This window comes from Lampris incognitus, chromosome 16 (genome assembly GCF_029633865.1).
Source record: "Lampris incognitus isolate fLamInc1 chromosome 16, fLamInc1.hap2, whole genome shotgun sequence".
NCBI classification, from domain to species: domain Eukaryota; kingdom Metazoa; phylum Chordata; class Actinopteri; order Lampriformes; family Lampridae; genus Lampris; species Lampris incognitus.
Genome location: NC_079226.1, coordinates 2,990,888 through 3,014,470, shown reverse-complemented (window position 1 = coordinate 3,014,470; position 23,583 = coordinate 2,990,888).

The window sequence follows — 23,583 nt, the reverse complement described above, 5'->3', positions numbered from 1 at the left end:
TGATACCTAATTTACAAAGTCGGATTAATAAACCTCCTCCCATCATATCGTACGCTTTCTCTATATCAAAAAAGACAGCCACTATACTCTCTCTGTTTATTCGCTCTGAGATCCCTACTCTACAGCCGTAAAGCTGTGCTCATGGTCGTGACTCTCAAAGAGACAGTGTGCCTATTAACACTGACTCTACTGACTGAGTAACCACTGGGTTACATTAGCATGATAAGACTGTTGAAGCATCATATTAGCATGATAGACTGCTGTAGCATCATGTTAGCATAATAGACTGCTGTAGCATCATGTTAGCATGACAGCCTGCTGTAGCATCATGTTAGCATGGCAGACTGTTACAGCATCATGTTAGCATAATAGACTGCTGTAGCATCATGTTTGCATGACATACTGCTGTATCATCATGTTAGCATGACAGACTGTTACAGCATCATGTTAGCATGGTAGACTGCTGTAGCATCATGTTAGCATGATAGGCTGCTGTAGCATCATGTTAGCATAACAGACTGCTGTAGCATCATGTTCGCATGACAGACTGTTACAGCATCATGTTAGCATGATAGACTGCTGTAGCATCATGTTCGCATGACAGGCTGCTGTAGCATCATGTTAGCATGACAGCCTGCTGTAGCATCATGTTAGCATGACCGGTTGCTGTAGCATCATGCTAGCATGACAGACTGTTACAGCATCATGTTAGCATGATAGACTGCTGTACCATCATGTTAGCATGATAGGCTGCTGTAGCATCATGTTAGCATGACAGCCTGCTGTAGCATCATGTTAGCATGACAGCCTGCTGTAGCATCATGTTAGGTTTGTCTGAATTGTGGAGTGTTGTTTTACACTGAAGGCAGATAGTGAATTTGTCCTCCATGAATTAAATTGACGTGCAGATGACAAGCTGGAGCTGTGTGTCCAGTATGAAGGAAAGGGACGGATGGCTATGAAAATGGAACCTACCTATGGACTACATGAACACTACGGATAAAATAGAGATACTTGTTGTTCATATACCATCATATCAGTCATATTACATCATATAAGTCATATACCATCATATAAGTCATATTCCATCATATAAGTCATATTCCATCATATAAGTCCTATTCCATCATATAAGTCATATACCATCATATAAGTCATATTCCATCATATCAGTCATACACCATCATATCAGTCATATTCCATCATATCAGTCATACACCATCATATCAGTCATACTCCACCATATCAGTCATAGACCATCATATAAGTCATACTCCATCATATTACATTATTATAAGTCATATATCATCATATCGGTCATATTCCATCATATCAGTCATACACCATCATATCAGTCATATACCATCAAACTCTGTCACCTCAACTCTACACCAGACTGACACTCTGTCACCTCAACTCTACACCAGACTGAAGCTCTGTCACCTCAACTCCACACCAGAAGGACACTCTGTCACCTCAACTCCACACCAGACTGAAACTCTGTCACCTCAACGTCACACAAAACTGAAGCTCTGTCACCTCAACTCTACACCAGACTGAAGCTCTGTCACCTAAACGTCACACCAGACTGAAACTCTGTCACCTCAACTCCACACCAGACTGAAACTCTGTCACCTCAACTCCACACCAGACTGAAGCTCTGTCACCTCAACTCTACACCAGACTGAAACTCTGTCACCTCAACTCCACACCAGACTGAAACTCTGTCACCTCAACGTCACACCAGACTGAAACTCTGTCACCTCAACTCCACACCAGACTGAAACTCTGTCACCTCAACTCTACACCAGACTGAAAGTCTGTCACCTCAACTCCACACCAGACTGAAACTCTGTCACCTCAACGTCACACCAGACTGAAAGTCTGTCACCTCAACTCCACACCAGACAGAAACTCTGTCACCTCAACTCTACACCAGACTGAAGCTCTGTCACCTCAACTCTACACCAGACTGAAAGTCTGTCACCTCAACTCCACACCAGACTGAAACTCTGTCACCTCAACTCCACACCAGACTGAAGCTCTGTCACCTCAACTCCACACCAGACTGAAGCTCTGTCACCTCAACTCCACACCAGACTGAAACTCTGTCACCTCAACTCCACACCAGACTGAAGCTCTGTCACCTCAACTCCACACCAGACTGAAGCTCTGTCACCTCAACTCTACACCAGACTGAAATTCTGTCACCTCAACTCCACACCAGACTGAAGCTCTGTCACCTCAACTCCACACCAGACTGAAACTCTGTCACCTCAACTCCACACCAGACTGAAGCTCTGTCACCTCAACTCCACACCAGACTGAAACTCTGTCACCTCAACTCCACACCAGACTGAAACTCTGTCACCTCAACTCCACACCAGACTGAAGCTCTGTCACCTCAACTCCACACCAGACTGAAGCTCTGTCACCTCAACTCCACACCAGACAGACACTCTGTCACCTCAACTCCACACCAGACAGACACTCTGTCACCTCAACTCCACACCAGACTGAAACTCTGTCACCTCAACTCTACACCAGACTGAAGCTCTGTCACCTCAACTCCACACCAGACTGAAGCTCTGTCACCTCAACTCCACACCCGACTGAAGCTCTGTCACCTCAACTCCACACCAGACTGAAGCTCTGTCACCTCAACTCCACACCAGACTGAAGCTCTGTCACCTCAACTCCACACCAGACTGAAACTCTGTCACCTCAACTCCACACCAGACTGAAACTCTGTCACCTCAACTCCACACCAGACTGAAGCTCTGTCACCTCAACTCCACACCAGACTGAAGCTCTGTCACCTCAACTCCACACCAGACTGAAGCTCTGTCACCTCAACTCCACACCAGACTGAAACTCTGTCACCTCAACTCCACACCAGACTGAAGTTCTGTCACCTCAACTCCACACCAGACTGAAACTGTGTCACCTCAACTCCACACCAGACTGAAGCTCTGTCACCTCAACTCCACACCAGACTGAAGCTCTGTCACCTCAACTCCACACCAGACTGAAGCTCTGTCACCTCAACTCCACACCAGACTGAAGCTCTGTCACCTCAACGTCACACCAGACTGAAGCTCTGTCACCTCAACTCCACACCAGACTGAAGCTCTGTCACCTCAACTCCACACCAGACTGAAGCTCTGTCACCTCAACGTCACACCAGACTGAAGCTCTGTCACCTCAACTCTACACCAGACTGAAACTCTGTCACCTCAACTCCACACCAGACTGAAGCTCTGTCACCTCAACTCCACACCAGACTGAAGCTCTGTCACCTCAACTCCACACAAGACTGAAACTCTGTCACCTCAACTCCACACCAGACTGAAGCTCTGTCACCTCAACTCCACACCAGACTGAAGCTCTGTCACCTCAACTCTACACCAGACTGAAACTCTGTCACCTCAACTCCACACCAGACTGAAGCTCTGTCACCTCAACTCCACACCAGACTGAAGCTCTGTCACCTCAACTCCACACCAGACTGAAGCTCTGTCACCTCAACTCCACACCAGACTGAAACTCTGTCACCTCAACGTCACACCAGACAGACACTCTGTCACCTCAACTCCACACCAGACTGAAACTCTGTCACCTCAACTCCACACCAGACTGAAACTCTGTCACCTCAACTCTACACCAGACTGAAACTCTGTCACCTCAACTCCACACCAGACTGAAACTCTGTCACCTCAACTCCACACCAGACTGAAACTCTGTCACCTCAACTCCACACCAGACTGAAACTCTGTCACCTCAACTCCACACCAGACTGAAACTCTGTCACCTCAACTCCACACCAGACTGAAACTCTGTCACCTCAACTCTACACCAGACTGAAACTCTGTCACCTCAACTCCACACCAGACTGAAACTCTGTCACCTCAACTCCACACCAGACTGAAACTCTGTCACCTCAACTCCACACCAGACTGAAACTCTGTCACCTCAACTCCACACCAGACTGAAACTCTGTCACCTCAACTCCACACAAGACTGAAACTCTGTCACCTCAACTCCACACCAGACTGAAACTCTGTCACCTCAACTCCAAACCAGACTGAAACTCTGTCACCTCAACTCCACACCAGACTGAAACTCTGTCACCTCAACTCCACACCAGACTGAAACTCTGTCACCTCAACTCCACACCAGACTGAAACTCTGTCACCTCAACTCCAAACCAGACTGAAGCTCTGTCACCTCAACGTCACACCAGACTGAAGCTCTGTCACCTCAACTCCTCACCAGACTGAAACTCTGTCACCTCAACTCCACACCAGACTGAAGCTCTGTCACCTCAACTCCACACCAGACTGAAACTCTGTCACCTCAACTCCACACCAGACTGAAACTCTGTCACCTCAACTCCACACCAGACTGAAACTCTGTCACCTCAACTCCACACCAGACTGAAACTCTGTCACCTCAACTCCAAACCAGACTGAAGCTCTGTCACCTCAACGTCACACCAGACTGAAGCTCTGTCACCTCAACTCCTCACCAGACTGAAACTCTGTCACCTCAACGTCACACCAGACTGAAGCTCTGTCACCTCAACTCCACACCAGACTGAAACTCTGTCACCTCAACTCCACACCAGACTGAAGCTCTGTCACCTCAACTCCACACCAGACTGAAGCTCTGTCACCTCAACTCCTCACCAGACTGAAACTTTGTCAGCTGGATTCCAGCATGGACACACGGTAGGAGGTTTTTGTTCCTTTGTTTATTCTCCTCGTTTCCGCTTCCAGATCTCTCCGGTATTTCCTGGATAGTTTGGTTTTGTAAACACAATGACGTCTTGTAGGATAAACCAGCTGAGTACAGAGACAAATAAATACACACAACAGCATGAAAACAACACAAACACACAAACGTAAATGGCACAAACACACGAACAAAACAACACAAACTAACTAACACCAACAAAACAACACAACCAAACAAACACTAACAAAACAACACAACTTCAAACACACACACACACACAGGAGCATCAGCCCCACTTGACACGTGGGTTTGTGGAGGTAACGGGCTTCCTACGTTTAAGACGTTCTGCTGGTTTTACAGTTTGTAAGAATTGAGGGAGGGGAGGAGGAGAGGACGGAGGAAGAGGGAGGAGGGGAGGACAGAGGAGAGGAGGAAAAAAGAAAAGAATGCAGAGGAGAGAAAAGAAGGGTGGAAGAGACCAGGAGTTCTCACCCTGTTTCCTCCCAGAGGAGAAAGACAGATGACTGGAAGGAGGTGTGTGTGTGTGTGTGTGTGTGGGGGGGGGGGGGGGGGTTGGTGCAGCCGTAATGACTGCACACACACACACACACACACACACACACACACACACACACACACACACACACACACACACACACACACTGATGCAGCACAATTGAAACCAGCTGCTGTTGTTTAGTCGGTCACCATCACTACAAGTCAGTGTAGAAACTCTGCATCGCTCTGGCCCAGAGGTCACCAGGGAGGATGCTGTGTGTGTGTGTGTGTGTGTGTGGACAGAGAGACAGACAGATAAAGGAACAGACAGAAGGACGGAATGTGTAGGAGGTAGAGACGTATTGAAAGAGGAGGATTAGAGCAAAACTGAAAATGAGAGCAAGACAGACGGAGAGAGAAAGAGAGAGAGAGAGAGAGACATGGAGAGAGAGACATGGAGAGAGAGAGACATGGAGAGAAAGAGACATGGAGAGAGAGAGACATGGAGAGAAAGAGACATGGAGAGAGAGAGACATGGAGAGAGAGAGACATGGAGAGAGAGAGACATGGAGAGAGAGAGACATGGAGAGAGAGAGACATGGAGAGAGAGAGACATGGAGAGAGAGAGACATGGAGAGAGAGAGACATGGAGAGAGAGAGACATGGAGAGAGAGAGACATGGAGAGAGAGAGACATGGAGAGAGAGAGACATGGAGAGAGAGAGACATGGAGAGAAAGAGGGAGAAGAATACAGGGTTTCTTCTGTGCTGTGGGAGGAGGGTCGGTGCTTCAGACCGTCTGACTTCCCATTTTACTGCTTTTACAGTTCAGCTTGCAGACCGAACTGGTAGAATACTGACGAACCCACTAACCAGTACTGCTGCACAACACACACACACACACACACACACACACACACACCCATACACACCCATACACAGACACAACCATACATACACCACATGTCCACATGATGTTCAGTGTCCTGCTGCTGTCACCACATGACGTTCAGCTCACCGTAAGCTTTGATACTCCATCCCATCAGATCCTCATGGCTCGTCTAGCTAGCATTTGAGTTGGGGGCACCTTGTATCAGTGGTTTGCTTTATAATTTACAGACAGGACACATTTTGTACAGATTCAGATTACTGACCAGAAAGTTTCATAGTTCATCACAGGTTGAGTTCCATAGGGTTGAGTGTTGGGGCCACTCCTGTTTATTATTTACCTCCCCCCTCTTGGCAACATCTTCCAGCACTATGGTATCCATCTGCAATGTTATGCTGATGATACACCGCTTTATGTGTCCACTAAGCCCACTTCTACTCTCTCCTCCAGTACCCTCACTGCTTGTCGCCATGATTTACAGACACGGATGACAAAGAATTATCTGAAATTTAAAAGCAGTAAAACTGAGCTACTACTTTTGACACTCTAGAAAACTAATACTTGCTCACTCCCCATAGCTGGAGCCAGCATACCTGTCTCCACACAGGTTAAGAGCCTTGGTGTTATCCTCAATAGAACCCTTTCTTTTTCCAGTCATATCAACAATATCTCCCAGATTGCCTTTTTCCATCTGCGAAACGTCTTCAGACTACGCCCTGCTTTAACACAACTCCCCACGGAAGTCTCAGTCAATACTTTGGTCACGTCACGCATTGACTACTTCAGTGCGATCCTGTCAGGCATCCCCAACAAACTTATTCACCGACTTCAACTCATTCAGAATTCTGCAGCATGGATAATTACGTTTTTAAGTCCACTGACCATGTCTCTCCCCTGCTGATTCAATTACACTGGCTTCCTGTGTCACCGCAGATTAATTTTAATTTTTTATTACTAACATTCACAGTTCTTCCTAATCTATCCCCAGCCTATCTCACGGACCTCCTTCAGAATTACACTCCATCTCACTCCCTGCGGTCTTCACCAGCAGGTCTATTGGCACTACCAGCCATCAACCTCAGCACAATGGGTACCAGGGCTTTGTCCTATGCTGCACCCAAACTTTGGAACTCCATTCCCCGTCACAACCACATACTGGACCCTATTACAGAATTCAACACGGCTCTTAAAACCCACCTTTTCAAACTAGGTTAGTCACTTTAAGTGCATTAACTATTAGTCTGGGTGTCATCGTGGACAGCACATTATCTTTTGAAGCTCACATCAACAATGTTACTCGGTCTGCATACTTCCACCTACGCAATATTAATCAGCTTCGCCCATCACTTACACCTAAAAGCCCCGCCATACTCATTCACACCCTGGTTACATCCCGTATTGACTACTGTAATTCTATCCTCTTTGGTCTTCCCCTCAAGTGTCTTCATAAATGTCAATTGGTCCAGAACTCAGCTGCCTGTATCATTACATTACAGTCATTTAGCCGACACTTTTATCCAAAGCGACTTACAATAAGAGCATCATGTAACGTAGGAGATCAGGAGAACTACTAGTCATCAGAAGTCATAAGTGCATCTAAACAAGCATCTAAGAGTAAAACCAGTGCTAAAGTAAAAGCACAAGAAACAGATTTTGTTTTAAATGAGTGAATACAATAGTAAGTGGTAAGAACAAGTAACAGGGTAGTAGTTCTTGAAGAGGTGAGTTTTCAACCTGCGCTGGAAGATGGGCAGGACTCCGCTGTCCTGACATCAGTGGGGAGTTCATTCCACCACTGTGGGGCCAGGACAGAACAGAGCCGGGACCGGGTCGATCGGCAGCAGGGGCCTCTGAGCGACGGGGCAACCAGGCGTCTCGAGGCAGCAGAGCGAAGTGGTCGGGTGGGGGTGTAGGGCTTGACCATGGCCTGGATATAGGAAGGAGCTGTTCCTTTCACTGCCCTGTAGGCTAGCACCAGAGTCTTAAACTGGATGCGAGCAGCTACTGGGAGCCAGTGAAGGGACATGAGAAGGGGAGCTGTGTGGGAGAACTTAGGGCGGTTGAACACCAGATGAGCTGCACCTTTCTGAACAAGCTCCAGCAGTCTGATGGCCGACGCCGGGGCGCCAGCAAGGAGGGAGTTGCCGTAGTCTAGCTGGGAGATGACCAGAGCCTGGATGAGCACCTGTGCCGTCTCGTCGGTGAGGAATGGGAGAATCCTCCTGATGTTATAGAGGAGAAATCTGCAGGAGCGAGCAACCAATGCAATATTTTAAGCAAACGACAGTTGGTCGTCCAGGATCACCCCCAGATTCCTCGCAGTCTGAGTTGGCGTCACCACGGTGTTGTCATGGTGATGGCCAGGTCTCGGTGCGGGCAACCTTTCCCCAGGAGGCACATCAGCTCTGTCTTGTCCAGATTTCGCTTCAGGTGGTGTGTCGCCATCCAGTCTGAGATGCCAGTCAAGCACACAGCAATGTGTGTCTCTACTTGTGTGTCAGAGGGAGGAAAGGACAAGATCAGCTGGGTGTCATCGGCATAACAATGGTAAGAGAAGTCATGCGAGCGAATAACAGAACCCAGGGATGTCGTGTACAGGGAGAAAAGGAGAGGACCCAGAACTGAACCCTGTGGAACGCCTGTAGTCAGTCTGTGAGGCTCCGACACAGATCCCCTCCATGTCACCTAGTAGGAGCGACCTGTCAGGTAGGATGCAAACACTGAGAGTGCAGAGCCTGTGACACCCAGCCCCTCGAGGGTGGAGAGGAGGATCTGGTGGTTCACTGTGTCGAACACAGCTGACAGGTCCAGGCATATCAGGACAGAAGAGAGAGAGAGGTTGCTCTCGCAAAGTGCAGCAATTCTGTCACTGCAAGGAGGGCCGTCTCGGTCAAGTGACCCAGCCTGAACACAGACTGGTTGGAGTCCAGGAGGTTGTTCTGGTGGAGGTACAGAGAAAGTTGGTTAAAGACAACACAATCGAAAGTTTTCGATAGAAAGGGTAGAAGGGAAACTGGTCTGTAGTTTTTGACGTCAAAGGGGTTAAGTGATGGTTTCTTGAGAAGGGGGGGTGACTCTAGCAGTCTTGAAGGCAGATGGAAAGCATCCTGCCTGGAGGGAGGTGTTGATGAGGTGAGTTAGATAAGGAAGGAGTTCAGGTGCTATAGACTGAAGAAGAGGGGAGGGGACCGGGTCAAGGGAGCATGTGGTGGGGCGACTGGATGTGATGAGGTTTAGAACCTCGTCGGGGGAGAGGGGAGCAAGATGGGATAGGGTGGGATGTGGAGAGGTGAAGGAGGGTGCAGAGGGTCGGATAGTGCAAGCAGCACTAACTGGGTGGGGAGAAAAGGAGGATCTGATGTCGTTTACCTTCTTGTCAAAGAAGTTGGCAAAGTCATCAGGGAGAAGGGAGGAAGTAGGAGGAGGAGGTTGAAGAAGTGCAGAGAAGGATTCAAAGAGTTTCTTAGGATTAGAGGCAGAGGATAGGATTTTAGAGTGATAGAAGGCAGCCTTAGCAGCAGAAAGGGAGGAGGAGAAAGTGGAAAGAAGAGACTGGAAGTTAAGAAGGTCCTCTAGGAGTTTTCCTTTTCTCCATTTGTGCTCTGCCACTCTCAGGCTCTGTCTGTCAGTACGTACTGAGTCGGTCGGCCAAGGGGCAGGTGCAGTTGGGCATGCAGGCCTGGAGGTGAGGGGACAGAGATTGTCCAGAAAAGAGCAGAGGTAGAGAGAAGAAGATCAGTAGCAGTGTCAGGGGGTAGGAGAGAGAAAGATTCAGGTATAGGGAGGATAGAGGTAACAGCAGGGGCGGATCTACAGGGTGGCAAGGGGTGGCAGCTGCCACCTCTGGGACACAGTCTTGCCACCCCTGTTGCCACCCCATTTATAAATCATATAATATGTTTTTAAAGTGTATTTTATGTACATGCATGGTGAAGGTCAATGAGACCCGCACCAAACTCATCTCAAACAGAAGTCGCCGATTTAGAATCCCGCTCCCCCTCACAGGCGCGGATCTACAGGGTGGCAAGGGGTGGCAGCTGCCACCTCTGGGGACACAGTCTTGCCACCCCAGGAAAAAAATCTCTAGATCCACCACTGGGTAACAGAGGAAGAAAGATCTGTGGCGGAGAGAGAGTGGAGGTGTCTACGGGTGGAAACCATGTGGGTAGGGGGAGGGGCTGAGGGGGGTGAAGAGAGGGAGAGAGAGTAGGACATGAAATAGTGGTCAGAGAGCTGGAGGGGAGTAACAGAGAGATGGGAAATAGGACAGTGTCTAGTAAAGATAAGGTCCAGCTGGTTGCCGGTCTTGTGGGTAGGAGGAGAGGGTGAGAGGTGAAGGTCAAAGGAGGAGAGGAAAGAGAGAAGAGGATCTAGCTTGTCAGTGTGGATGTTGAAGTCACTAAGAAGGATAAGTGCAGAGTCATCAACAGGGAAGTGCGAGACAAGTGTGTCAAGCTCCTCCAGAAACTCACCAAGGGGGCCTGGTGGGCGGTACACAACCACGATGGTGAGTTTGACTGGATGAGAGACAGTAACAGCATGGAGTTCAGAAGAGGGTGGAGAAAACAAGAGAGTATTTCCATTTCAGGGAGATCAGCAGGCCAGTACCACCACCTCCCCTCCCAGCTCTGGGAGTGTGAGAAAAAGAGTACACATCAGACAGAGCTGCGGGTGTGGTAATGTTTTCTGGCATGATCCAGGTCTCAGTTAGAGCAAGAAAGTTGAGGGAGAGCCTGAGATAAACTCAGCTTTCGGCACCGCAGACTGGCAATTCCAGAGCCCTCCCGCCACCACTTGCTCAACGTGAGTGGAGAGAGTGGGATAGATGAGATTGGTAGGGTCACAGCGCCTAGGAGTGATCCAACGTCTATGCCAGCCCGGGGAAGAGGAAAGGACAGGAATGCGAAGGAAACACATAGTCTATACTAGGTACACAAGATACAGATGACTGACCGGATCTAAAAAGAGCAGTCCATGCTTGACGAAGTCTTGGCTTGAAAAAGTCGCACTTGCCTTTGTTCACTCTAGCCTTCATTCAACCTAGGCTTGTTTGCCTGACACTTCCAAGTAGCAGCAGTGATTTAAAGAACACTGATTGCCAATTGTCTGCCATGAGTGCAGGCCACACCCTGGCCACTTAACACCCAATTGGCCAAAGAGGTACACTGAAAATAGGCTTATTGCCCAGAAACTGGACACTTATGTAAAACTCTATCAAACCTCACACAATACTATTAAAACTGCAAACAGCAAGTTATCAAGGAATATATTTATAAGCTAAAAGGATAACTAAGTCAAAACAGTTGGGCAACAAGAAATATCTAAGGGCAGACTAGGTGAAAAACAGCTACAGCTAGAATAAGTAAATAAGACAAGTAAGTAAATAGAATAAGACAGCTACAGCTAGAATAAGATCCCACTAGGAACCAGCAGCAGATGTATAGAGAAAAGGACTAATACTCAAGCAGCTGGAGTAAGACTAGTAGCAACTTGCTAAGCAAGAAAGATGATACTTACTCTGTTCTAGATGAACAGCAATTCAGAATCACTCCAGAAGTTAAAATGCACACTCATTACCAGAACTCCTTCCATAGATCATATCACTCCTGTTCTTCAGCAGCTCCACTGGCTCTCTGTTAAATACCATATTGACTTCAAGATCCTGCTCCTCACCTTTAAGGCCCTTAATAACCTAGCTCCTTCATATCTTTCTGAACTCCTTTATATCCACACACCCGCTGGCACTCTCAGATCCTCTTCTGCTCTCCAACTCACTACACCATCGGCCCGCTGGACTACCATGGGGTCTAGAGCCTTCAGTCGTTCTGCCCCCTGCCTATGGAACTCTCTCCCACAAGACCTTCACAACACTGACTCTCTTTCAACCTTCACATCCCATCTCAAAACGCACCTTTTCAAACTGGCATATTCAGTCTGATCCACACCTCACTGAGTTTTGTGCAGATGATGATTTTATACTTATCTGTTGTGTTAACTTTTTATTGTCTACGCTGCTTTGTGTTGACTTTATGCTGTCTGATACAGTGCTGCTTGTTTTTTATTGTTCTGTAAGGTGTGCTTGAGTGCTCTGAAAGGCGCCCACAAATAAAATGTTATTATCATTATTATTATTATTATTATTATTATTATTATTATATTATTAGTATTAACTGCATCGACGTCATCTTGATTTAATTCCTTGCTGAGCTATGATCTGTTGTTTATTGTGTTTTATTGTTGATTGTACTAATGTTTTTACTGCTTTGTTTTATTGTATTTGATGTAAAGTGACATTGAGTGTCATGAAAGGTGCCTTTAAATAAAATGTTTATAATAATAATAATAATAATAATATGTGCTTATGGGTGGCACAGTGGCGCAGTGGTTAGTGCGGTTGCCTCACAGCAAGAAGGTCCTGGGTTCAAGCCCCCGGGTAGTCCAACCTTGGGGGTCGTCCTCTGTATGGAGTTTGCATAATCACTCAGTGTCTGCGTGGGTTTCCTCCAGGTACTCCGGTTTCCTCCCAAAGTCCAAAGACATGTAGGTCAAGTGAATCAGCCGTACTACCTTGTCCCTAGGAGTGAATGTGTGTGTGTGTGTGTGTGTATGTGTGGGCCCTGTGATGACCTGGCGGCCTGTCCAGGGTGTCTCCCCGCTTGCCGCCAAATGACTGCTGGGATAGGCTTGCACATCCCTGTGACCCTGAGAGCAGGATAAGCAGTTTGGATAATGGATGGATGCATGGATATATGCTTATCAAAGGAAACACTGGGATCAAATGTAACACCAAGATTGTTGGCTGCCACACTGTGATATCACAGTTGTTGCGCATTACTGTTACTTGATCAAATTGGTGTTTGTGTCTAGCAGGGCCAATGACCAGCATCTCAGTTTTATCCAAATTTAAAAGCAGGAAATTTAGTGACATCAAATTTTTCACAGTAGCCAAGCAGGCCTCTAAATTAGTTATTTGAGTACAATCATCAGCCATTAAAGGCACATACAGCAGAGTATCATCTGCATAGCAATGGAAATTTATTCCATGTCTGTTGATACACAACTCTCTCTAGTACTTTAGAGAAGAATGGTAGATTAGAGACTGGTCGATAGTTGTTAAGAGAACCTGCATAGAGGTGCGGTTTCTTAGGTAGAGGTTTGGCCACTGCTGCCTTAAATTTCCTGGGAACAGTGCCAGTAGTAAGTAATAAATTAACAGTGTCTAGCATTGTAGGTCCCAAGAAAAGCCAGCGGCCTTTAAAAAGTTTTGGGATCAAGTAGGCGAGTAGTTGGTATAGAAACTGACACGAGCTTAGTCAAGGTAGCAAGAGAGAGAGTCTCAAAAGCTGTAATAACAGGGACTATCAGTGACTCATTGTATAGATATGATTTGGTAAGACAGAATGTGCAGGAGTAGCTGGAGGTGAAGAGCTAATTTTGTTTCTGATCTCATCAACCTTATTGCAGAAAAAGTCTAGAAACTCATGGGGCTGTGAATGGTGAGCAGCTAATAGACGGCTGCTTTTTGGTAAATTTAGCTACAGTTGGATGTCTGGGTAGCGTAGTGGTCTATTCTGTTTCCTACCAACACGGAGATTGCTGGTTCGAGTCCTTGTGTTACCTCTGGCTGGGTGGGGTGTTTCTACAGAAACAATTGGCCATGTCTGCAGGTGGAGAGGTGGATGTGGGTATGTGTCCTGGTTGCTGCACTAGCGCCTCCTCTGGTTGATCAGGGCACTTAAATAAGGACAAAACTGAAATAAATGTTTTTGGTAGACTGAAGGTCTCTACTCGCTTTGACTCCCTGTTTGTGGAGAGTAAAAACCAAGTAAGAAACTTTGGCATAGTTCTGGATTCAGAACTAGACTTTACAGCTTCATTAAAACAATTATAAAATCAGCCAACTGCCGCTTTAAAAATATCACAAGAATTAGAGCCTGCATGTCCAAACAAGACTGAGAAAAACTAGTCCATGCCAGTTGGCTTGACTTCTACTGTGATGGGGTTTTTCTCTGAAAAGAAAAGAAAGAAAGAAAGAAAGAAAAAAGAATGAGAACAATGCAGCTTATTCTGCACGCTGCTGCTTGAGTCCATACGGGAGGGGGGGGGGGCTGAGCATGTTATACCGGTTCTCAAATCACTGCCCTGGCTTCCAGTCTGTCACAGAATCGATTTGGCATATCAATTGTTTATAAATCTCTGAAGGGTTGGGGGCCAAAATTTACCCCAGATGTTCTCATGCATTGTGAACCCTGTAGCCCCCTCAGGTGGGCTGGGCTGGGACAGGTCCACTTATTGTTCCTACGGTTAAAACCAAACACAGCGGAGCGGCTTTTATTTGCTGTGCTGTTCACATCTGGAATAAAACCCACAGGATCTGAGACTTTAGTCAAAACTGGCCACTTTTAAATCAAGGCTAAAACTCATTTATTTGCATTGTTTTTGATTTAATCTAGCTGCATTGCACTGCAGTTTAACTTCATGTCTCCTCCTCCTCCTCCTTTTCCATGTGTTTATTTCTTCAAAAATCCCTGTTTTGTATTTTGTATTTTTTGTTTTTATTGTATTCTATTTTCTTCTTTAACCTTTTTTGTGTCATTATTTTTCGGCTTATGTAAAGCACGTTGAAATGCTGTGTGTATGAAATGTACTACATAATGAACGTTTGCCCTGTGTGTGGCTGTGATGGACCCAGTGCATGCTGGGAAACTGAACTGGATCATACTGGTACGGCGCGTACATGACCTCTTTTGAAAAGGTCCTTCCTTTCTTTCGGCTGCTCCCGTTAGGGGGCGCCACAGCGGACCATCCGTTTCCATCTCTTCCTGTCCTCTGCATCCTCCTCTGTCACCCGAGCCACCTGCATGTCCTCCCTCACCACATCCATGAACCTCCTCTCTGGCCTTCCTCTTCTCAAAGGTCAGACATTAGCAGAAGAACCCTGGCTGACACACTTCAGAGTTCAGTCTAGCACACAGACTGCCTGTTGGAGGGATGGATGCTGGGATAGGCTCCAGCATCCCCGCGACCCTGAGAGCAGGATAAGCGGCTCGGATAATGGATGGATGGATGGTTGAATGAAAGTGAATTCTGTTGAAACGTGTGACGTCTGTCAGGTCGTAGCATCGCTGCGTCTGACAGAGCGGAGGGAGGTTTCTATGCAAATTAGCATGATAATGTTTGTAGCAGTGCGGCTTCTACAGAAGTGAAAGTGTGTTGGCGGGAATGGGCGAGCGAGCTGCGTTTCTCTCTCTCTCCATCCCTTTCTCTCCTCGTCTAAGTTAAGAATGCAGGATGTGGTTTTCATAACAATGCCGAGTGATATTTCATTTCATTGACGACAGAGGCACAAGCACAAAACCACACACGCACATAAACAATACAAGCACACACAAACTGATTCAAATGAATGCATGAAAGAACACACAGATAGACACACAAAGTTGGGGATTGAGATGGAGGACAGAGAGGGCGAGAAAGGAGGGAAATAAATAAGACAAAGAGATTCTGGGTTGTCTGGGATTTTAACATAACAACGCTAACTACTATACCAATTACAAAACCCAGGTAACCAGCAATGATTGCATTTGCAAAGTAATCCATGGGACACTTGTGTTTCATGTATGAGGGTGGAGTGGCTTTGACCTTTGACCTCCTCACTGTAGCCTCTCTGTGATAATGTCTGATTTAGAAACAGACGCTTAATGTACTCTTGTCTTGACTGTGAGTCACCCTGCTCCATATTCTTTCTCAAGATGTGATGACTGGATTGTCAGACTGCTCTCCAGTTGTTTGAATCAGACCACTCGGTCACGTAAGGACGATTCTGCAAGAACATCTGCAAATTTTATGCAAAATAATCGAATATGAACCACAGCCTGCCTGAGAGAGAGACATTAAGAAAGAGAAGAAAATCAAAATGTTCTGTCTGTAAATTTAGAGGGGAGCAGGACACAGCCCTGGGGGACGCCAGTGCTGAGGGACAGGGGGCGAGATGTACGGTTGTTCACTTTGACTCTGGGATCTGTTGTTGAGGAAGTCCATGATCCAGTGGTTTATGGCTGGGTTGATATTCACATGTTTAGTTTGGAAAATAGTTTGTGGGGGACTATTGTGTTGAATCCTGACCCGAAGTTGATAAACAGGATGTGTGCGGAGCTGTTAGGGGTTGTCACGACAGCAGGAACTGGGGACCCAAACGCAGACACAGGATGGGATAGAGCAATGCTTTAATAAAGGAATCAAACTTGCAAACAAACTTGTAACACCCAACAAAGAGACAGGGCAACCAGGGGGATACAACCGCTGGGGAGCCAATCAGGGAAACGGGGAACAGGTGAGCAAGGCAGGGGCAGGAACAGAAATGGCAGGACTGGTGAGCCTTCAAAACAAAAACATAATTATGACTGACAGCACCCCCCCCCCCCCCCGCCAAGGGATGGATTCTGGACATCCCAAATGAACAGACCAGGAGCACCAAGGAGGTTGGGCAGAGGGGTTCTGGGGACCGGCTTCAGGACCAAGTGGTATGGGAGCAGATGAATGGGGCAAGGGATTTCAGGCGGATGGCTCGCGGGCTGGACTGATGGATGCAACTGATCTGGAGGGCGACCAGGATACAGGCCTGAAAGGCGGAGCAGCTCCGGTGGATGGACAGGAGGATCACTTGGAGAACGGTGACATTGATGGGACTGTTCTGGTGTCCAACGATGTGAACAGGACAGCCGCTCAGGAGGCCGGTGACGTGAACTGGACAGCCACTCGAGGGGCTAGCATCGGAGGCGGGGCCGCTTGAGACACGGGAAGCTGAAAGCTGGTGAAGGAGTACTTTGAGGGGCTGATGTATGAAGAAAATGAGAGGGAGGAGGTTGGATGATGTGGGGATAGTGAATCAGGAAGTTCAGTGGATTAGCAAGGAGGAAGTGAGGGCAGCTATGAAGAGGATGAAGAGTGGAAAGGCAGTTGGTCCAGATGACATACCTGTGGAGGTATGGAGATGTTTAGGAGAGATGGCAGTGGAGTTTTTAACTAGATTGTTTAACACAATCTTGGAAAGTGAGAGGATGCCTGAGGAGTGGAGAAGAAGCATACTGGTACCGATTTTCAAGAACAAGGGTGATGTGCAGAACTGTAACAACTACAGAGGTGTAAAGTTGATCAGCCACAGCATGAAGATATGGGAAAGAGTAATAGAAGCTAGGTTAAGAGGAGGAGAGGTGATGATCAGCAGCAGCATGAAGGTATGGGAAAGAGTAATAGAAGCTAGGTTAAGAGGAGGAGAGGTGATGATCAGCAGCAGCAGCAGTATGGTTTCATGCCAGGAAAGAGCACCACAGATGTGATGTTTGCTTTGAGAATGTTGATGGAGAAGTATAGAGGAGGCCAGAAGGAGTTACATTGTGTCTTTGTAGATTTAGAGAAAGCATCTGACAGGGTGCCGAGAGAGGAGGTGTGGTATTGTATGAGGAAGTCGGGAGTTGCAGAGAAGTATGTAGGAGTGGTGCAGGATATGTATGAGGGAAGTGTGACAGTGGTGAGGTGTGCAGTTGGAATGACAGGTGGGTTCAAGGTGGAGGTGGGGTTACATCAAGACAGGTTGACGGACGAGATCAAGCAGGAGTCTCCGTGGACAATGATGTTCGTGGATGACATTGTGATCTGTAGTGAGAGTAGGGTGCAGGTGGAGGAGAGCCTGGAGAGGTGGAGGTATGGACTGGAGAGAAGAGGAATGAAAGTCAGTAGGAGCAAGACGGAATACATATGTGTGAATAAGAGGGAGGACAGTGGAATGGTGAGGATGCAAGGAGTGGAGGTGACGAAGGTGTATGAGTTTAAATACTTGGGGTCAGCTGTCCAAAGTAACGGGGAGTGCAGAAGAGAGGTGAAGAAGAGAGTGCAGGCAGGGTGGAGTGGGTGGAGAAGAGTGTCAGGAGTGATGTGTGACAGAAGGGTACCAGCAAGAGTTAAAGGGAAGGTTTACAAGATGGTAGTGAGACCAGCTATGTTATATGGTTTGGAGACAGTAGCACTGATGAAAAGACAGGCGGTGGAGCTGGAGGTGGCAGAGATGAAGATGATAAGATTTTCATTGGGAGTGATGAAGAAGGACAGGATTAGGAAGGAGTATATTAGAGGGACCGCTCAGGTTGGACGGTTTGGAGACAAAGCAAGAGAGACAAGATGGAGATGGTTTGGACATGTGTGGAGGAGAGATGCTGGGTATACTGGGAGAAGGATGCTGAATATGGAGCTGCCAGGGAAGAGGAGAAGAGGAAGGCCAAAGAGGAGGTTTATGGAGGTGGTGAGGGAGGACATGCAGGTGGCTGGTGTGACAGAGGAAGATGCAGAAGACAGGAAGAGATGGTAATGGATGATCCGCTGTGGCGCCCCCTAATGGGAGCAGCCAGAAGTAGTAGTGGTAGTAGTAGTAGTAGTAGATTTGAGTAATAGATTAACAGTGTAATGTGATAGAGTGATTGACTAAGGTGATAGTGATATAGTGATATAGACGGAGCGATATAGTGATATAGTGATATAGATGGAGTGATATAGTGATATAGATGGAGCGATATAGTGATATAGATGGAGCGATATAGTGATATAGATGGAGCGATATAGTGATATAGACGGAGTGATATAGTGATATAGATGGAGAGGTATAGTGATATAGATGGAGTGATATAGTGATATAGATGGAGAGATATAGTGATATAGATGGAGTGATATAGTGATGTAGATGGAGTGATATAGTGATATACTAGATGGAGTGATATAGTGATATAGATGGAGCGATATAGTGATATAGATGGAGCGATATAGTGATATAGACGGAGTGATATAGTGATATAGATGGAGCGATATAGTGATATAGATGGAGCGATATAGTGATATAGATGGAGAGATATAGTGATATAGATGGAGCGATATAGTGATGTAGATGGAGTGATATAGTGATATACTAGATGGAGTGATATAGTGATATAGATGGAGCGATATAGTGATATAGACGGAGTGATATAGTGATATAGATGGAGAGATATAGTGATATAGATGGAGTGATATAGTGATATAGATGGAGAGATATAGTGATATAGATGGAGCGATATAGTGATATAGATGGAGTGCTATAGTGATATAGATGGAGTGATATAGTGATATAGATGGAGTGATATAGTGATATAGATGGAGTGATATAGATGGAGCGATATAGTGATATAGATGGAGCGATATAGTGATATAGATGGAGCGATATAGTGATATAGATGGAGCGATATAGTGATATACTAGATGGAGTGATATAGTGATATAGATGGAGCGATATAGTGATATAGATGGAGCGATATAGTGATATAGATGGAGTGATATAGTGATATAGATGGAGCGATATAGTGATATAGACGGAGTGATATAGTGATATAGATGGAGCGATATAGTGATATAGATGGAGCGATATAGTGATATAGATGGAGCGATATAGTGATATAGATGGAGCGATATAGTGATATAGATGGAGCGATATAGTGATATACTAGATGGAGTGATATAGTGATATAGATGGAGCGATGGTGATTCTCTTATTGTTCACAGTAATTGAGTTTATATTGTGCAGCACAACTTGCATTGAATGTGAACTACACAGTACAGTGGGAAATGAGTTTTTAATGTATAGTAGCTGAATTAACTTGGGAGTAGGTGAGAAGGGGTAGGAAAAAATAAGCGTGCACTTTGTCCTCCTGCTTTTCCAACATGTAACAAACAATCTGATGTATATGGAGATTTGTTCACCGAGTTTGATGTGTGGCTTTTTTCATCACTTCAGATTATTGGTAATGGATTATTCATTCATTCATCATCAGCCGCTTCTCCGGGGTGGGGTCGCGGTGACAGCAAGCTAAGTAGGGCACTCCAGACCTCCCTCTCCTCAGCAACGCCCTCCACCTCCTCCTGGGGGATCCCAAGGCGTTCCCAGGCCAGATTGGACATGTAGTCCCTCCAGCGAGTTCTGGGTCTACCCTGGGGTCTCCTCCCAGTTGGCTGTGCCTGGTAAACCTCCAAAGGAAGGCGCCCAGGAGGCCTCCTGATCAGATGCCCAAACCACCTCAGCTGGCTCCTTTTGACATGAAGGAGCAGCGGCTCTACTCCGAGCTCCCTCCAGATGTCCGAGCTCCTCACCCTGTCTCCAAGGCTGAACCCAGACACCCTACGGAGGACACTCATTTCAGCCATGAGCAATGGATTATCTGTATGTTATATCTTGCTTGTTTACATGTTCGAAATAATTCCTCCTCCTCATCCTCCTCATCATAGTTGAGGTGAATGAAGACGTGTGGTTCAGATGAGTGTCCTTTCTTGTCCTCCATCAGGACGGTTCAGCTCGCTGCTGCTGATCAACAGGTTGTTTCTTATCAAATCTGACATCAGTCCAATGTCTCCAGACATCAGCTGAACCTGCCCCACGCTTCTTTTATTGCTCATCTTTTTTACTGCAGTCAAGTCACGCTGAGTCACGCTCAGAACACTTCCTGTTTTGACATTACAGTGTGAAGATACTGAAATAAGCCCAATACATTTCTGTGTGTCTATCTATCCATCCTTCACCCTCTCATCTGTTCATCCACCTACCTGGCAACCGCTATGTCCTCGCGGCTATGGGTAACCTCACAAAGTGCCAGATCAGAGCATCACCACGACAGCAGAGAGGCCGGCGGACGAGATGTTGGCCCGCCTCAGAGGTGCTGCCGGGCTCCACGGTGACCAGGGGCACAGCTCCGAGTCCCAGGTCTTCAGTCAGGCCGGCCAGCGGCTGGGGGTGAAGAAGATAGTACAATACACCAATTACAATTGTAGTGTGTTCACTGTTTGTACGTGTTCTTTTATAATTTTGTTAAAAGAGACACTCGGTGGTAGGCAACGCGCTCAACAAACAAGGAGCAAAACAATCCAGTGAGTCAAGTCCACTCTTCATGAGACAGTACAAGCCTGTTTCACGCCATAAGCATCATCAGCTGTCAATAGCATATATTGACAGCTGATGATGCTTATGGCGTGAAACAGGCTTGTACTGTCTCATGAAGAATTTAGTTGACACACTGGATTATTGTGTTCCTTTTATACATGTTTGTGCAACTATTAGCGTTTGTGTTCATGTGTGTTATCAGCAGTGTTGTAGTGTACACCCATCAGCAGCCAAAACATAAACACCGCTGACAGGTAAGTGAATGACTATCTCCTTACAGTGGCAGCCGTCAAGGGCTGGGATACACCAGGCGGCAAGTCAACAGTCCGTTCTTTAAGTTGATGTGTTGGAGGCAGGACACATGGGCACGTGTGAGGACAGGAGGGACTTTGGCAAGGACCAGCTTGTGACAGACGACTGGGTCAGAGCATCTCCAAAACGGCGGGTCTTGTGGGGTGTTCCTGGTATGCAGTGGTCAGCACCTACCAAAAGTGGTCCAAGGAAGGACAACCAGCGACAGGTTCATGGGCACCCAAGGCTGATTGAAGTGCGTGGGGAGTGAAGGCTAACCTGTCTGGTCCAGTCCCACAGAAGAGCTACTGTAGGTCAAATTGCTGGAGAAGTTCATGTTGGCTATGATTGACAGGTGTCATAACACATAGTGCATGGCAGCTTGTTGTGTATGGGGCTGTTTAACTGCAGACCGGTCAGCAGGCCCATGGTGACTGTCCACCGCATAAAGCACCAACAGTGGGCACGCGAGCATCAGAACTGGACCATGGAGCAAGAGAAGAAGGTGGCCTGGTCTGATGAATCACATTTCTTTTACCGCATGTGGACGGCGGCGTGTGTGTGCGCCATTGACCTGGGGAAGAGATGGCGCCAGGAGGCACTATGGGAAGGAGGCCAGCCGGTGCAGGCAGCGTGATGCTCCGGGCAGTGTTCTGCTGAGAAAGCCCGGGTCCTGGCGTTCATGTGGATATTAGTGTGACATGCTCCACCTCCCTAAACAGTGTTGCAGACCAAGTGCACCCCTTCGTGGTAACAGTATTCCCTGATGGCAGTGGCCTCTCTCAGCAGGGTAGTGTGCTCTGCCGCGCTGCAAAAACTCTTCAGGACGGGTTTGAGAAAATGACATGGTGGCCAAGGTGTTGCCTTGGCCTCCAAATTCCCCACATCTCAAGCTGATTGAGCATGAGTGGGATGTGCTGGAAAGCAAGTCCGATCCATGGAGACTCCGCCTCACAACTTACGAGTATCCTCACGTATGGAGGATCTGCTGCCAGATACCAGAGGACACCTTCAGAGGTGGAGTCCATGCCTCGACGGGTCAGAGCTGCTGTGGCAGCACAAGGGCGCCTACACAACACTGGGCAGGTGGTTTTAATGTTTTGGCTGATCGGCGTGTGTGTCTGTGTGTGTGTGTGTGTGTTAGCAGCAGGCAGTGTTATCGAGTGTGTTTGTGTTAACAGCAGTGTTGTAGGGAGTGAGTTGGTGTCCTTGGCTGTTGCTCCACAGGGTTGAATGCCAATCACCAGTCTCTGTAGCCAGGAGTCAATGTGAGGGCTGAGTCATGATGTCTCTCCGCTTTCACTCCTCCCCCCTCTCTCCCACGCCCACACCCAGGGCCACTTCCCCACATGCAGCGAGTCACCGTCCGCTCCTTGCCAGTGAAGTTCACCTTCCTTCCCGTGTGTGTGTGTGTGTGTGTGTGTGTGTGTGTGCGTGTGTGTGTGTGTGTGCACGGTGAGAAATATCACAAGTGTCTCCAACATATTTTGGGACAGCGGGTGAAAAACGGTCATCGTGGTATTACCCCCCCCCCCGTCTTCAGCGAATCCTCCTCCTCCTCCCCTTCCGGGAGGACGTCACGTGACCTCACACCTCGCTATGAACGCAACCGACGTCAATTCTTTCTCCCGTGCACGTTGACCTGGCTTGTTCTGTTTCTTAAAACAGTTCCAGCGCCCCCTGCCGGTCTTTTAGAGGACCTTGCATCAACTCCATTGAGTTTGCTGAGACGTGTTGAAGGCAGCTAAGCGGGAGCACGTGTGTACACACTCCATCCGAGCTTTCTGGGATTGTGTATTTTAAATAATTCAAGCGAAAATCAGAGTTAATACATGATACATATAACGGATTTGAATTTAAATATAAAGGATTTGAGCTCAAGTATCTCGGGGTCTTGTTCGGGAGTGAGGGTAGGATGGAGCGGGAGATTGACAGGTGGATTGGTGCAGCATCAGCAGTAATGTGGATGCTGTACCGGACCGTTGTGGTGAAGAGGGAGCTGAACCGGAAGGCAAAGCTCTCAATGTACCAGTCAGTCTTGGTTCCAGCCCTCACCTGTGGTCATGAGCTTTGGGTAGTGACCGAAGGGGTGAGGTGGTGGATACAAGCGGCTGAAATGAGTTTCCTCCGTAGGGTGTCTGGGCTCAGCCTTAGAGATAGGCTGAGGAGCTCGGACATCCGGAGGGAGCTCGGAGTAGAGCCACTGCTCCTTCACA